The sequence below is a fragment of the Eublepharis macularius genome, chromosome 10 (assembly GCF_028583425.1).
Source record: "Eublepharis macularius isolate TG4126 chromosome 10, MPM_Emac_v1.0, whole genome shotgun sequence".
Taxonomy (NCBI): domain Eukaryota; kingdom Metazoa; phylum Chordata; class Lepidosauria; order Squamata; family Eublepharidae; genus Eublepharis; species Eublepharis macularius.
The window spans coordinates 56,882-73,070 of NC_072799.1; positions in this window are offsets into that span (position 1 = coordinate 56,882).

Sequence of the window (16,189 nt, forward strand, 5' to 3'; positions counted from 1 at the left end):
AGGGAAGGCCGCGGTAAAGACGGATGGTCCGGCGGTCGTTCCGTCACAAGCCCAGATGACCACGATGACTGAGATACAAGAGGCCCAGATTGGAAAGCAGGGAGACTCTGGTTTACAGGGTCTCCCGGAAACGGGTGAGGTTTTAGTTGCCGTTTCCTTGCCCAGAATCAGCAAGACGCTTTTTACTGAAAAGGGCGGGGGAGGTCAGGGTGGGAAGGGAAGTGGAATGGACGTTGAGGAGACTAGTGAGGATGATGGGGGTTTGTCAGGGGTGGAGTCTGCTCCTGCTTCGGATGGGGAACGGGAGGGTATTCCAGCTTTGGAAGATGAACAAAGGGGAGGGAAACAAGATTGGGAAGTGGAAGGACTAGTCCTTGGGAAGACAGGTGTGCAAGAGTTTCCTGAGGGAGGGTATGCAGAGAGAACAGAAGGACTAGATATTCAAAGCAATGAAGGAGAAGGTGGGTGTGACAGGGAAGAAAGGAGGGAAATACAAAAAGTGGGGGTACCGGGGTTGACAGAGGCAAAACACCCTCGAGGGGTAGTTGATAGGGAAGATACTGGGCCTGCGGGCGTTTTTGCTTTCTCTCTTACAGTTGAGCCTCGGTTGTCACAGACAGAGGCGGGAGGGAACAGAATTTTGGATGGAGCGGCTCCTGACCAAAAGGGACTAAATCGAGCAATTTCTACTCACGATGAGAGGAACCAAAATAGGATTGCTGATTCTGTGACTACTCCTCTTGGGACTGCTGCTTCTGGGACTGCTGCTTCTGGGACGTTTGCTCCTTTGATTTTGGAAGATGTGGAAAGGACAAATACGATGGGACTGCACGGGACTCATTCAGGGGAGATAACGGCAATGGACATTAGTTCTACTGCATTATTTTCTGTAAGTAAACTCCATGTGGACCTGCCTGCAACACCTCTGGGAGCCTTGCAGAAAGAACCTCCTGTGAATAAGGTTAATAATGTTACAAAAGGCACAAAGGCTGGGGAGGGATTGAGTATAGGGTCAACTACGACTACTGCAGATGATTTGAACCCCCAGGCAGTTCCAAACACATCAGGTAGAAGCTCTGTGTTAGCCTCAGGGTCGTCTTATGCCCAAATGCTTAAGGGCCCAGCAGGGAAACAAAAAGGGACAACGGGACCAAGGGGAGGAGAGAATATCGGGGAGCCTCTTAGACGTTGGGTAGATTTTGAAAAGGAGAAATTGGAGGATGAGGAATTCCTGGAAGAGTTCTTTAATAGGAGGGAACAAGAAGAGTCTGAATTTGATCCTAGGCAGAGATTCGTGGTTCGGTTTAGATTTAAAGGAACAGACCCTACAAAATTGACAGAGGAATACATGATGGATGCTCTGCTAGAATGTTTAAAAGTTTCCCCCCAGGACATACTAGCTGTTCTTATGCCCCCTGGTCTGAAAGAAACAGACGTATGTTTTGTGACTGAGCGGGCTTATCAATATTTCTGGCAAGTACTTAAGGCGTTCCAAAAATCTGAGAGGAATCCCTTTTCTGACTTTGATGTGGTGCCCCTATTTAGAGGCGAGTCGAGAGTTCTCACTGTTGCCTTCCGGACCACTAGCATTCCGGAGGAGGATGTTGAGCGATGGCTAGAGAGACATTGCAAGGTGTTGCTACCCCCCCCGGAAAGCCATGAATGCGTGGAATGTGTGGAAAGGGGAGTATAAGGCAGTCGTGTCATTACAGAGGGACCACCGTAGCAACATCAGGCACGTTCCAAAGTACTTTTACTTAGGGGGTGACAGAGGTGTAACGAGATATAGTGGGCAGCCTCCTGCTTGTTTCCAGTGTGGAGGTTTTGATCACATTCGACAATATTGCACGTCGCCTTTGTGTGCCGCTTGCGGAAGGAGGGGCCACGATTCAATCCACTGTACTTACGAGGTTACCTGTAATTTGTGTGGTGGGGAGGGACATACTTATTTACTGTGTCCAGATGCCTATTATAACCGGGCTTACCTTGAGGCTTACGAAAAACTTAGGCTGGCCCATGTCCATATACGTAAGTCCCCTCGGGATACAGCTACTGAGGAGGAGAGACCCTCTGTGAATCAGGAAAGCACAATGCAAAAACAGAGGCAGGATGACGGGGAGGAGGGAGGATGGACGCAGGTGAGAGGATCATCCCGAGGTAAGGTGAGGAGAGGGATATACTCTGTTACCCAGAAGTTAGCACCTAATAACAGAAATAGATTTGGAATACTGGGAGAGTGCGAGGAGATGGAGACTGAGTCACAAGCAGAAGGAGGAGGAGGTGGTGAGATTCAGACGGTGAGGCCCAAAGCTAGAAGAGAGACAAAAAGGGAGACAAAAAGGGAGGCTCAGGTTGAGGCAAAGAAGTCACTTTTCCGTACCATGGAGGATATGAGTGAGAAGGAACTCGAGGTGTGGCGTAATGAGACTAAGGAGAAGTTGGAGGGAGTGACTCAGAAGCTTCGGCAGTGGGAGGAATCTGGAGGGTCTCAGGAGGAAGGAAAGAGGTTGAAGGACAAACAGGAATTTTGGAGGGATGAGATCAATTTTTTAGCATGTGAAATAGAAAAAAGAATGGAACGAAGGGCGAGAGAAGGTGAATCTTCACAGACACAGGAAGTGGATTTGGAGATGGTAGTAGAGGAACAGGGGGAGGAACAGAAGAGAGGTGGAAACAAGGAACAAAGTAAAGACAAGGAACCAAGTAAAAGAGAGGAGAGGGAGCAAAGAGGTGCCTCAGCAGTGTCGTCCCGGGAGTCTTCCCCCTCTGGTAATTTACAAAAGGACTATACGGTGAAGTTCGGACCCTCGCCTCCCCCCCGTAAGACAGGGGAACCCCTTGGTAACCCCCCTGGAACTTAAATTTACCTTTACCCTTTACTCCTTTAAGTTAAGCCACACCTGCTATGATTTAGTAGGGGGTGGAAATAAAGAGATAGAAGCAGAAAATACAATTAAAGTAAAGTAAGTTTATTCTTACGAGTGTTGAAGTCTTTATGTACTTCCTTTATGTACCTTGTTTTTCTTCAGTACTGTTTTCTTCATTACTGCATTCTTCGTTACTGTAACGTTCAAATTTCAAAGTGTTAAGTGCAAAGTGCAAAGTTTTAATGTTCTTTATTGGTTTTTATTGTTCTTTAATGTTCTTGATTGTTCTTTAAAGCTTTTTCTTGTGTGTATGTAGAATGGTATTTATAAATAAAAAATCTATTTTCCTAAAAAAAATAATAATCTATTTTCCTAGTAACCCTAACCCTAGAAACCCTAACCCTAACCCTGATTGTCCTGATTTTGATCCTAACGTCTCCGAGGATGCTGAAGAACAATATCAAAAATTTGAGAAATATCTGGAAACTAATATGGACCTAGCTAAGTTTCCTAGAGATATTAGGAAGACTTGTCAGTCTCCTGTGTTGAGCAAGACAGCTATAGTTAAGATACCTACACCAGAAAAGGATAAACTTAAGGTATTGAGAGAACAATACCTTAGAATGAAAGAAGAGAAACGTTTGGCCAGAGAATGTGATGAGAAGACGTCATACAGTTTTGACTTGTATTCAAGGCGAGATGATATTGAGGGTGAGTTGAAGAATTCTACGGACCCTGATGAGCGGGCCGAACTGATGGAGGAGTGGAAGGAGGTGGATGCATTGATGCAAATGGATGGAGATACAAAGTCTTTAGCATACAAACTGAGTGTGGCTTGTCGTGAGGAACTGAAGCGGTTAGTGCAAGCATACGACCAACAGGAGGAGAGGGCGGCTCATGAAGAGGCAGTTCAATACCTTGCGCAGAAGAGGATGTGGGTATCCCCAGAGGGTCACCCAGAAGAGGATGAGAAATCTGATGACTCAGTCTCCAGTGCCATCCAAGCAAAATGGGTCACCGGTACCCTCTACAACGGGAACAGATACTGACATGGAAACAGACGGGGAACTTAAAAATGCATCACGAAATACGAGGGAGGCGAATCTGTTGGACGCCTGGCAAAAAGTAAAGCTGCAACCGATGTCCAAAGCCTTTGACATCCTAGTTCCCAAAGAGATGCAGAAAATAGATCTAGCCAAGTTTTGGGCCTTTTTGGTAGGTCACATTGCTTTGCCTACAGTGGACACTGTGACGTTGAAGAAGAAGAGCAAAGATGTTATGATTGGTATGCTGGACAAGCAGAGGACAGTGCTTGTAGACTGTTTGACCGGGAAGATAGAACCCAAGCCTCCAGCTTTGGAGAAAGCCGCTTACGCTAAATCTCTGACTGTGAAAGTTGTTGATAGGTTTGTTATTGGTCGGAAAGGTCGTACATCAACGGAAACCTATCCCGATTGGCTATCTGAAGAAGGACTTAAGAATACTTTGCGGATTTTTCAGAGTTATGCGGAGGAAAGCGTACAGGAGGAGTTTGCGGGCATTTACGACTGCCCCGATGATGAAAACTCTGAACTTACTTATGAGGACTGGGCAGCCTGGTGCGAGCAGGCTTTCTACTGGATCGACGTTCAACTTCGGAGGATGGATGGGGCGATGGAACCCACGGGAACGGGAAACAAGACTGGCGACAAGGTACCAACTGAAGGGAAGGCCGCGGTAAAGACGGATGGTCCGGCAGTCGTTCCATCACAGGCCCAGATGACCACAATGACTGAGATACAAGAGGCCCAGATTGGAAGTCAGGGAGACTCTGGTTTACAGGGTCTCCCGGAAACGGGTGAGGTTTTAGTTGCTGTTTCCTTGCCCAGAATCAGCAAGACGCTTTTTACAGAAAAAGGCGGGGGAGGTCAGGGTGGGAGGGGAAGTGGAATGGACGCTGAGGGCACTAGTGAGGATGAGGGGGGTTTGTCAGGGGTGGAGTCTGCTCCTGCCTCAGATGGTGAACTAGAGGGTATTCCAGCTTTGGAAGATGAACAAAGGGGAGTGAAACAAGATTGGGAAGTGGAAGGACTAGTCCTTGGGAAAAGAAGTGTGCAAGAGTTTCCTGAGGGAGGGTATGCAGAGAGCACAGAAGGACTAGATATTCAAAACAATGAAGGAGAAGGTGGGTGTGACAGGGAAGAAAGGAGGGAAATACAAAAAGTGGGGGTACCGGGGTTGACAGAGGCACAACCCCCTCGAGGGGTAGTTGATAGGAAAGATACTGGGCCTGCGGGCGTTTTTGCTTTCTCTCTTACAGTTGAGCCTCGGTTGTCACAGACAGAGGCGGGAGGGAACAGAATTTTGGATGGAGCGGCTCCTGACCAAAAGGGACTAAATCGAGCAATTTCTACTCACGATGAGAGGAACCAAAATAGGATTGCTGACTCTGTGACTACTCCTATTGGGACTGCTGCTCCTGGGACTGCTGCTTCTGGGACGTTTGCTCCTTTGATTTTGGAAGATGTGGAAAGGACAAATACGATGGGACTGCACGGGACTGGTTCGGGGGAGATAACGGCAATGGACATTAGTTCTACTGCATTATTTTCTGTAAGTAAACTCCATGTGGACCTGCCTGCAACACCTCTGGGAGCCTTGCAGAAAGAACCTCCTGTGAATAAGGTTAATAATGTTACAAAAGGCACAAAGGCCGGGGAGGGATTGAGTATAGGGTCAACTAAGACTACTGCAGATGATTTGAACCCCCAGGCAGTTCCAACCACATCAGGTAGAAGCTCTGTGTTAGCCTCAGGGTTGTCTTATGCCCAAATGCTTAAGGGCCCAGCAGGGAAACAAAAAGGGACAACGGGACCAAGGGGAGGAGAAAATATCGGGGAGCCTCTTAGACGTCGGGTAGATTTTGAAAAGGAGAAATTGGAGGATGAGGAATTCCTGGAAGAGTTCTTTAATATGAGGGAACAAGAAGAGTCTGAATTTGATCCTAGGCAGAGATTTGTGGTTCACTTTAGATATAAAGGAACAGACCCTACAAAATTGACAGAGGAATACATGATGGATGCTCTGCTAGAATGTTTAAAAGTTTCCCCCCAGGACATACTAGCTGTTCTTATGCCCCCTGGTCTGAAAGAAACAGACGTATTCTTTGTGACTGAGCGGGCTTATCAATATTTCTGGCAAGTACTTAAGGCGTTCCAAAAATCTGAGAGGAATCCCTTTTCTGACTTTGATGTGGTGCCCCTATTTAGAGGCGAGTCGAGAGTTCTCACTGTTGCCTTTCGGACCACTAACATTCCGGAGGAGGATGTTGAGCGATGGCTTGAGAGACATTGCAAGGTGTTGCTACCCCCCCGGAAAGCCATGAATGCGTGGAATGTGTGGAAAGGGGAGTGTAAGGCAGTCGTGTCATTACAGAGGGACCACCGTAGCAACATCAGGCACGTTCCAAAGTACTTTACTTAGGGGGTGACAGAGGTGTAACTAGATATAGTGGGCAGCCTCCTGCTTGTTTCCAGTGTGGAGGTTTTGATCACATTCGACAATATTGGAGGGGGACTGCGCATGCGTCGATCCGGTTAAGACGCTCCCAAAACTGTCTCCCGGAGAAATTTGTTATTAAGCTGCCAAGAGGAGAGATAAACTTTGGAAAACAGTCTGAAACATCTGTGGAATAGTGCCAGAGAACCAGAGAGGTTGTATTCTCTGTGAGCCTTTGGAGGTGAGAGATATCTTTTGCTTCTATACTCCCTAGACGTGGGCTGGGGGAGAAGGAAAGAAGTGTAAAATGGCGACTAAAAAAGAGCTGAAAGATTTAACGCAGCTTATCACCACCTCAGAACAGAATGTTAGGGGTGATATTAAGGCACTCAAGAAAGACCTGAAACAGATGGCCTTAGAAATTAAGAGCATAAAAAATACTGCCGACAAGGCAGCCCAGAAAGCTGAAGCTAATGAGGCCAAAATTAAGGAATTGACCAGCAGATTAGCTTCTGTAAATGACCGTCAAAGGAGGAGAAACATTCGTTTGTCTGGCATTCCTGAAGATATTTTAAAGACTGATCTGGAAGCAAGGTTAATTGAATGGTTTGAACAACATGGAATAAAAATTGGCCCGGAGGAAATAGAAAGAGCACACAGATCTCTCCGTCCCAAACCTGGTCTGGGAGCAAAGCCAAGAGACATTGTTATGGCATTTGCAAGAGAGAAAACAAGAGACATTGTTTATAAAAGGCTAAAAAGCCAGAAGGACCTACAGTTTAATGGCTCTAAAGTGATAATAAGACAGGACCTTTCTCCAGAGACACTGCAGCAAAGAGCATTGCTAAAACCTTATACTCAAAGACTCTTTGACAGTGGAATATTGTTTACATGGGGATACCCAGCGGTAATTTTGGTATTTAGAGAAGGTAAACTCTTACGTGCAAAAAACCCAGAAGAGGCAAGGAGAATGATGGAGAGACTGGGAATTAGTACGGCGTCATTAGAACCAGAAAACACGGAGGATCAAGAAGCTGAGCAACAGGAAGCTTTTGATATTACTACAACTAGCACCGAAGAAGAAGAAGGGGGGTCAAGCCAGTCATTACAAAGCAAGCCAAAGCGCTTGAGAAAAGACACTAGTCGCTCTTAGGTTACATCTGGTACTTCATAATAAGGTTTTGTTTGAAGATATAGCACTGATGTTAATTTATTTTTGATTTTTCTCATTGTGAATGGATAAAATATGAAATAAGTAAGGTGGCTTCTATTGAAACATGCTTAAACTAAATAATAAGGGAGGAGGGGATGGGAACGCGACCCTCAATTAAGCAACGAAGAGGTCAGGAGGCGTATGTCACTTGTATACCCCTTAGGGGATGCTCTTCGGGAAGGGGGAAGGGGAATGGGGGTGACCATCAAAGTAAGAAAGGGCAGAAATGAGCACACAGATATTAAATTTACAAAAGAGAATGGTTGAGATAATTAAATTACTTTCTTTGAATATAAATGGATTGGCTTCAGATCTAAAGAGGTACAGATTAAAAAATTTGATCAAAAAACAGGGAATAAATATAGTATGCCTACAGGAAACCCATAAAGGCAAAAAAGATAAGAAACCTTTACTGAATTCCCCATTATGGGAAACAAAGATGGAGGCAAGAGGAACTAAAAAGGCAAGAGGGGTAGCTATCCTCGTACACTCAGGTTTAAAGATACAAGTATTAGATCAAATATTTGATTCAGAAGGGAGATATGTTTTTTTGAAATTCAAGCTGAACAACAGGAAGTTCACAATAGCTTCTATATAGGCACCAAATACAGGTCAAGTAAGGTTTTTAAACAAGGTATTTCAGAAATTACAGAATTTCTACGAAGGGGAATTGGTTGTAGCAGGAGATGTTAATTATGACTTTAAGAAAAGTAAAACTTTGAAACTTAAGAAATGGAAATTGAAGGACGCATTTACTTATGGAGGGAAAACACCACAACCTACATATTTTTCTAATAAATCTAAGACCTTTTCATATATAGACTATATTTTGATAAAGGAAACAAATGAGATGGAGGTGGTGAAAACAATAACTGAACCTATATGGATTTCGGATCATGCCCCTTTGATAGCACAATTCAAATTAAGCGTAGACCAGAAAGAAAATATGTGGAAATATAAGGCTAATATGCCGTTAACAGAGAAGGATCGGATGGATTTAAGAAGAGATATAGAGCTCTATTTTAGAGAAAATAGGAACTCAGTTACAGAAGAAGTGCTCTGGGATGCTGCTAAAGCAGTCATAAGAGGAGTTTATATTGCTAAAGAAATTAGAATTAGAAGGGAAAACAATAAGGAAAGAAGCAGGAAAGTAAGGGAAATTATACAAAAACAAAAAGAATTGCAGGAAAATTACAGTAGACAGACTCAAGAACTCCTAAAAAAACTTTTAAAAGAACTAGAGAATTTAGACTCTTTATCTATGTGGAAAAAAGAAATATTAGTGAAAAATGAATATCACAGAATCAATATAAATACAATGAAAAGAATGGCCAATTACTTAAAGACAAGGAAGGAAAAGCAAAAAATTGGATGCATCAAGGGGGATGGGGATAAGCAGCTTTTTAAGAATACTCAGATAAGAGAGGAATTTGCTAGATTTTATCAACAGTTATTTAAATCTGGAGAAAATCAAAAATTTGATGAACGGTTAGAAAACAATTTAACGACAGAACAGAGGGAGAGCCTGAATAAAGATATCACTAGGGGTGTGCAAGCCAAAAATTTTCGGCTAAAGCCGAAAGCAGAAAGCCGAAAGAGGATTCTCTTTCGTATAAGCCAAAAGCCGAAACGGCCAGCCGTTTCGGCTTTCGGCTTTCGGCTTACTTTCGGCTTTCGGCTTGCGGCTTTTTCAATGGGAAGATGCCTCTGGCGTCTTCCCGGACGTCTGGGGGAGGCATTTTCCCACCGAATCAGCCCAAAATTGGTGGGGACCTTCCTCTAACCGCTCTCTACAAACCCCCCAAGTTTCAGACCGATTGGACTTTGGGGGGGCATGTTATGGCCCCCCAAAGCAGGTCCCCCTATCCTCCCATAAGAAAACGAAGGAGCAGCATATTGTTAGCATGCTGCTGCTCATCTTCTTCATTATTTCCTATGGGGAAAAATGAAGAAGCAGGCTTCCTTTGCCAGGGGTGGCATTTTGCATGCAAAATGCCCCCTTACCCTCAGGGGCCCTTCTCCCACCCTTCCTCCCACCCCCCACCAAGGCTCAGCCTGCTCCCACTTGGGGGGGGGCATTTCATGGCGTCCCCAAGTAGGTGCTCTGCTCTCATCTCTACCACTGACAGCTGGGGGAGGCTTGTCTTGCCAGGGGTGGCATTTTGCATGCAAAATGCCCCCCAACCCTCTGGGGCCCTTCTCCCACCCCCACCAAGTCTCAGCCTGCTCCCACTTGGGGGGGCATTTCATGGCCTCCCCAAGTAGGTGCTCTAATCTCTACCACTGACAGCTGGGGGAGGCTTGTCTTGCCAGCGGGGGCATTTTGCATGCAAAATGCCCCCCAGCCCTCTGGGGCCCTTCTCCAACCCTTCCTCCCACCCCCCACCAAGGCTCAGACTGCTCCCACTTGGGGGGGCCATTTCATGGCCTCCCCAAGTAGGTCCTCTCAGCCCCTAAAGTCCACCCCTTACAGCCCCACACAAACCCAATTCCCCCCCAGCTGCCACACACAGACCCAAATCCACCCCCACCTGCCCCACACCCATAACCCCAGGAACAGGCTGGCAAAGGCCAGCCCTCTCCCTTTGTTCCCTATGCTGGGAACTTCTAAACTCTCTTTTCCTGGGCAATTCTGCACAGCCCAGGGGTGCCACAATGGTGGGCACACTTCTGAGTGCCAGCTGGTCCCTGTGAAAGAGCACCTGAACCACAGACACCCTCCCTCAAATTCCCCCACCACCTACAGAGATGGCTGGCCAGCCAGCCCCATTGTTCCCTATGATGGGAACCAACTGCACAACAAGGAATAAAACAAGAACAACACAAAATAAAGTTTTTAAAAAATTATTTTCTCCCTTCCAAAGTACAAGTAGGCAAAGCATTATGACACATTACACCAGCAGTCCCCCACACAGAAAAATAACACAACTCACTTAACATCAGAGAATCACAAAGCACGATTCCTGTCAAAAACACTTTATTTCTTGAACAGCTTTAGGTTACACAGCAGGGGGGAACACCAAAGGGCATGGCAGCACTATCTTACACAAAAATAACACAACTCACTTAACATCAGAGAATCACAAAAACACAATTCCTGGCAAAAACACTTTATTTCTTGAACAGCTTTAGGTTACACAGTAGGAGGGCACAACAGGGCATGATAGCAATGCACTACAAAAAATAATACAACCCACTTCACCGTTTTTGACAGCAATTGTGTTTGTGTGATTCTCTGATGTGAAGTGAGTTGTGTTATTTTTGTGTAGTACACTGCTTTCCTGCTCTGTTGTGCCTTCCTACTGTGTGACCTAAAGCAGTTACAGAAATAAAGTGCTTTTGACAGCAATTTTTTTGGGGTGATTCTTTAATGTGAAGTGAGTTGTGTTATTTTTGTGAAAGATACTGCTTCCATGCCCTTTGGTGTTCCCCCCCTGCTGTGGGGCTGTAAGGGGTGGACTTTAGGGGCTGAGAGGACCTACTTGGGGAGGCCATGAAATGGCCCCCCCAAGTGGGAGCAGTCTGAGCCTTGGTGGGGGGTGGGAGGAAGGGTGAGAGAAGGGCCCCAGAGGGCTGGGGGGCATTTTGCATGCAAAATGCCCCCCCTGGCAAGACAAGCCTCCCCCAGCTGTCAGTGGTAGAGATGAGAGCACCTACTTGGGGAGGCCATGAAATGCCCCCCCCAAGTGGGAGCAGTCTGAGCCTTGGTGGGGGGTGGGAGAAGGGCCCCAGAGGGTTGGGGGGCATTTTGCATGCAAAATGCCACCCCTGGCAAGACAAGCCTCCCCCAGCTGTCAGTAGTAGAGAATGAGATTAGAGCACCTACTTGGGGAGGCCATGAAATGGCCCCCCCAAGTGGGAGCAGGCTGAGCCTTGGTGGGGGGTGGGAGGAGGGGTGGGAGAAGGGCCTCTGAGGGTGAGGGGGCATTTTGCATGCAAGTATGCCACCCCTGGCAAAGGAAGCCTGCTTCTTCATTTTTCCCCATAGGAAATAATGAAGAAGATGAGCAGCAGCATGCTAACAATATGCTGCTCCTTCGCTTTCTTATGGGAGGATAGGGGGCCTTCTTTGGGGGGCCATAACATGCCCCCCCAAAGTCCAATCGGTCTGAAACTTGGGGGGTTTGTAGAGAGCGGTTAGAGGAAGGTCCCCACCAATTTTGGGCTGATTCGGTGGGAAAATGCCTCCCCCAGACGTCCGGGAAGACGCCGGAGGCATTTTCCCATTGAAAAAGCCTAAAGCCGAAACGTTTTGGCTTTTTTTCTTTCGGCTAGCCGAAACGTTTCGGCTTAGCCTGAAACGTTTCGGCTAACCTGAAAGAAGCCGAAACACTTTTGTTTCGGCTTTCTTTCGGCTTTCAGAAAGCCAAAATGCACATCCCTAGATATCACACGACAGGAAATAGCAGAAGTATTAAAGGGTCTAAAAAATAGAAAATCCCCTGGTTTAGACGGATTTACTGCAGAATATTATAAAGAAATGGCGGAGTTACTGATACCAGAAATGCAAAGATTATTTAACTATATATTAAAAGAAGGTAAAATGCCAGATTCATGGAAGAAAGCTGAGATCCTTCCAATTCTAAAACCCCAGAGAGACCCTTTAGATACAAATTCTTATAGGCCAATTAGTTTATTGAATCAAGATTACAAAATATTCGCAAAAGTTCTAGCTAATAGACTGGAAAAACATTTACCAAAACTAGTTAAGGAAGATCAATATGGTTTTGTCAAGAATAGATCTATAGCCCATCCATTGAGAAATATATTAAATGTTTTGTTTGGTAAAGAAAAGAAAACCCTAGCTCTGCTAAAATTAGATGTTTATAAGGTGTTTGACACCTTAAATCATAATTATTTAATGCAGGTATTGGAGAAATTTGGTTTTACTGGACCGTTCCTAAATACTATAAGGGAAATTTATAGGGGTGGTAAAGCAGTTATTAGAATAAACGATAGACATACTAGAGAAATTTCAATCCAGAGAGGAGTAAAGCAAGGTTGCCCATTATCCCCGATGCTATTTGCATTAGCAATGGAACCCCTAGCAGACAGGATTCGAAATAGTGGTAGAATTCAGGGATTTCAAATAGGTAAGGAAGAACTTAAGTTAAATCTTTTTGCAGATGATATTCTGCTGACAATAAGTAATCCACTACAGGCAATAAGAGAACTGCTAGTTATTTTAGAAGATTTCAAGTCAAGCTCGGGGCTTGGTGTCAATATTAAGAAATCTGAAATAATGTTTCTTAACGTAGATAGGGAAACTAAAAGAGAGATATTAGTTCTAATGGGGATGAATTCAGGAGTAAGTTAAATTAAATATTTAGGAGTATATCTTACTAGAAACATAGAGAAGCTACAAAAAATCAATTATAATAAGGTTTGGACAAAGATAACAAAGAAATTGAAGGATTGGAAGAATAAACATTTGAGTATTTTAGGGAAAATTAGAGCAGTTAAAATGTTTATATTACCCAAGATGTTATATCTACTTCAGGTACTCCCAATAGAACTGGACCAGAAAGATATAGGGAAATGGGATGAAAATATTAAAAATTGGGTGTTCGGCCGGAAAAAAGCAAGAATCTCAAAAAAATTGGTATATATGCCCCAAGATGATTTAGGATGGGGACTCCCACATTTGCAAGCTTATTATGATGCATTTCAGTTGAAAGCATTGATGGAGCTAGAATGGAGGAAAGGGGATAAGTGGGTAAGATTTGAATCTGCAATCAATAAGGGAGCAGGTAGTTATGGAATTTATACTAGAGATCTGCAAAAGGAGATAAGACAAGCAAAAGGCCCAAGAAAAATAGCCTTGATTGCTTGGAAGAGGTGGAAAACGGCTATGATGCCACAGAACTCAAAATGGACTCCACTTAAGTATATCTGGGAGAAGGAGATGAACCTGAAATTTTGGGAAGATCTTAAGGCGGAAGGTATAACTAGAGTGAAGGACATGTACAATGGTCAAGGGGATTTGTTACCACTTCAGGAATTGAATCAAAAATTGGGGGAAAGATATTGGTTAAATTTAATGGGGTTACACCAGTTAATTAAACAAGACAAATATAAAGAAGCTATTAAAAGGGAAGACAATAATATAGAACACGCATTATATGTGGATGAAATAAAGAAAGGGCTGGCAGGGAAAATTTACCTTGAATTGATGAGGGATAAGGAGTTTATGTTTAGAACTCTAAAAAATAAATGGAATAAAGAAAAACAAATAACTTCTGAGGAGGTTAATAAGTTAATGGTGAATTTGAAGGCAATTAAGCTAGAAAAGTATAGAGAACTTGAAAGGAGGATTATTATGAAGTGGTATAGAACTCCTGCCCAATTGGCATACATGCTTAAAGGGATGAAACCTAACTGCTGGCATTGCAATGCAAAAGAAGGGTGGTACTCCCACCTATGGTGGGAGTGTCCAAAGGTCATAGATTTCTGGGACAAGGTACGGGGAAAAATAGCATTGGTATGTAAGGTCAACCTCAATATAGATGTAGATCTAATATTCATGGGTGTATTGGGAAACACTAGAATTGAGAAACAAAACCAGGATATTTTCAAAGCGATGATACTAGCTGCACATGCAGTGATTGCATACGGTTGGAAGGAGAAGTTAAAATGGACCTTAGAAAGATGGAATGATTACTTGTATGAATATATTCAATCGGATATGTTGGAATGTTTAAAAAAAGATAAGGCATGGGATGGAAAAATGGAGGAGATAAAAGAGAAATGGTCTGTATATTTTCAATGGGTATATAATGGAGAAGCCAATACAACTATATTTGGAAAATTGGGAAAAATGTGCTCGTGGCTAAAAATTTAATTTGTAGTTATAGGATGGTCACCTTGGGGGGGGGGAGGGTTACAAAAGGGGTAAAAGATGTATCATAGGAGAACTATGACTGTATTGAAATGTAATAATAAGTGATGCATCAATTAAAAAATAAAATAATTTTTAAAAAAATAAAAAAAAATTTGCTGAGGAAAAAAAAACATTCGACAATATTGCACGTCTTTGTGTGCTGCTTGCGGAAGGAGGGGCCACGATTCAATCCGCTGTACTTACGAGGTTACCTGTAATTTGTGTGGTGGGGAGGGGCATACTTATTTACTGTGTCCAGATGCCTATTATAACCGGGCTTACCCTGAGGCTTACGAAAAACTTAGGCTGGCCCATGTCCATAAACAGAAGTCCCCTCGGGATACAGCTACTGAGGAGGAGGGACCCTCTGTGAATCAGGAAAGCACAATGCAAAAACAGAGGCAGGATGACGGGGAGGAGGGAGGATGGACGCAGGTGAGAGGATCATCCCGAGGTAAGGTGAGGAGAGGGATATACTCTGTTACCCAGAAGTTAGCACCTAATAACAGAAATAGATTTGGAATACTGGGAGAGTGCGAGGAGATGGAGACTGAGTCACAAGCAGGAGGAGGAGGAGGTGGTGAGATTCAGACGGTGAGGCCCAAAGCTAGAAGGGAGACAAAAAGGGAGACAAAAAGGGAGGCTCAGATTGAGGCAGTCATTTTTCCGTACCATGGAGGATATGAGTGAGAAGGAACTCGAGGTGTGGCGTAATGAGACTAAGGAGAAGTTGGAGGGAGTGACTCAGAAGCTTCGGCAGTGGGAGGAATCTGGAGGGTCTCAGGAGGAGGGAAAGAGGTTGAAGGACAAACAGGAATTTTGGAGGGATGAGATCAATTTTTTAGCATGTGAAATAGAAAAAAGAATGGAACGAAGGGCGAGAGAAGGTGAATCTTCACAGACACAGGAAGTGGATTCGGAGATGGTAGTAGAGGAACAGGGGGAGGAACAGAAGAGAGGTGGAAACAAGGGACAAAGTAAAGACAAGAAACCAAGTAAAGGAGAGGAAAGGGAGCAAGGAGAGGAAAGGGAGCAAAGACGTGCCTCAGCAGTGTCGTCCCGGGAGTCTTCCCCCTCTGTTAATTTACAAAAGGACTATACGGTGAAGTTCGGACCCTCGCCTCCCCCCCGTAAGACAGGGGAACCCCTTGGTAACCCCCCTGGAACTTAAGTTTATCTTTTACCCTTTACTCCTTTAAGTTAGGCCACACCTGCTATGATTTAGTAGGGGGTGGAAATAAAGAGACAGAAGCAGAAAATACAATTAAAGTAAAGTAAGTTTATTCTTACGAGTGTTGAAGTCTTTATGTACTTTCTTTATGTACCTTGTTTTTCTTCAGTACTGTTTTCTTCATTACTGCATTCTATGTTACTGTAATGTTCAAATTTCAAAGTGTAAAGTGCAAAGTGCAAAGTTTTAATATTTTTTATTGGTTTTTATTGTTCTTTAATGTTCTTGATTGTTCTTTAAAGCTTTTTCTCGTGTGTATGTAGAATGGTATTTATAAATAAAAAATCTATTTTCCTAAAAAAATCTATTTTCCTGAAAACCTGTTTCCCAGTCTTACCCGCCAGCTGCTTGCCTCTGCAACCTTCTGTCTGCAAAGCCTCATTCTCAGGAAGGAGCACTTCTAAGGATTAGGATGCTGTTATCTTGGGGGTGTTTTGGGCAGCCGCACATGTTTTAAAAAAACATGCTCATGGTATTTCTAGGTAATGGTGGACCATCAAGGGTTCTTGTAAGGTTCTTGG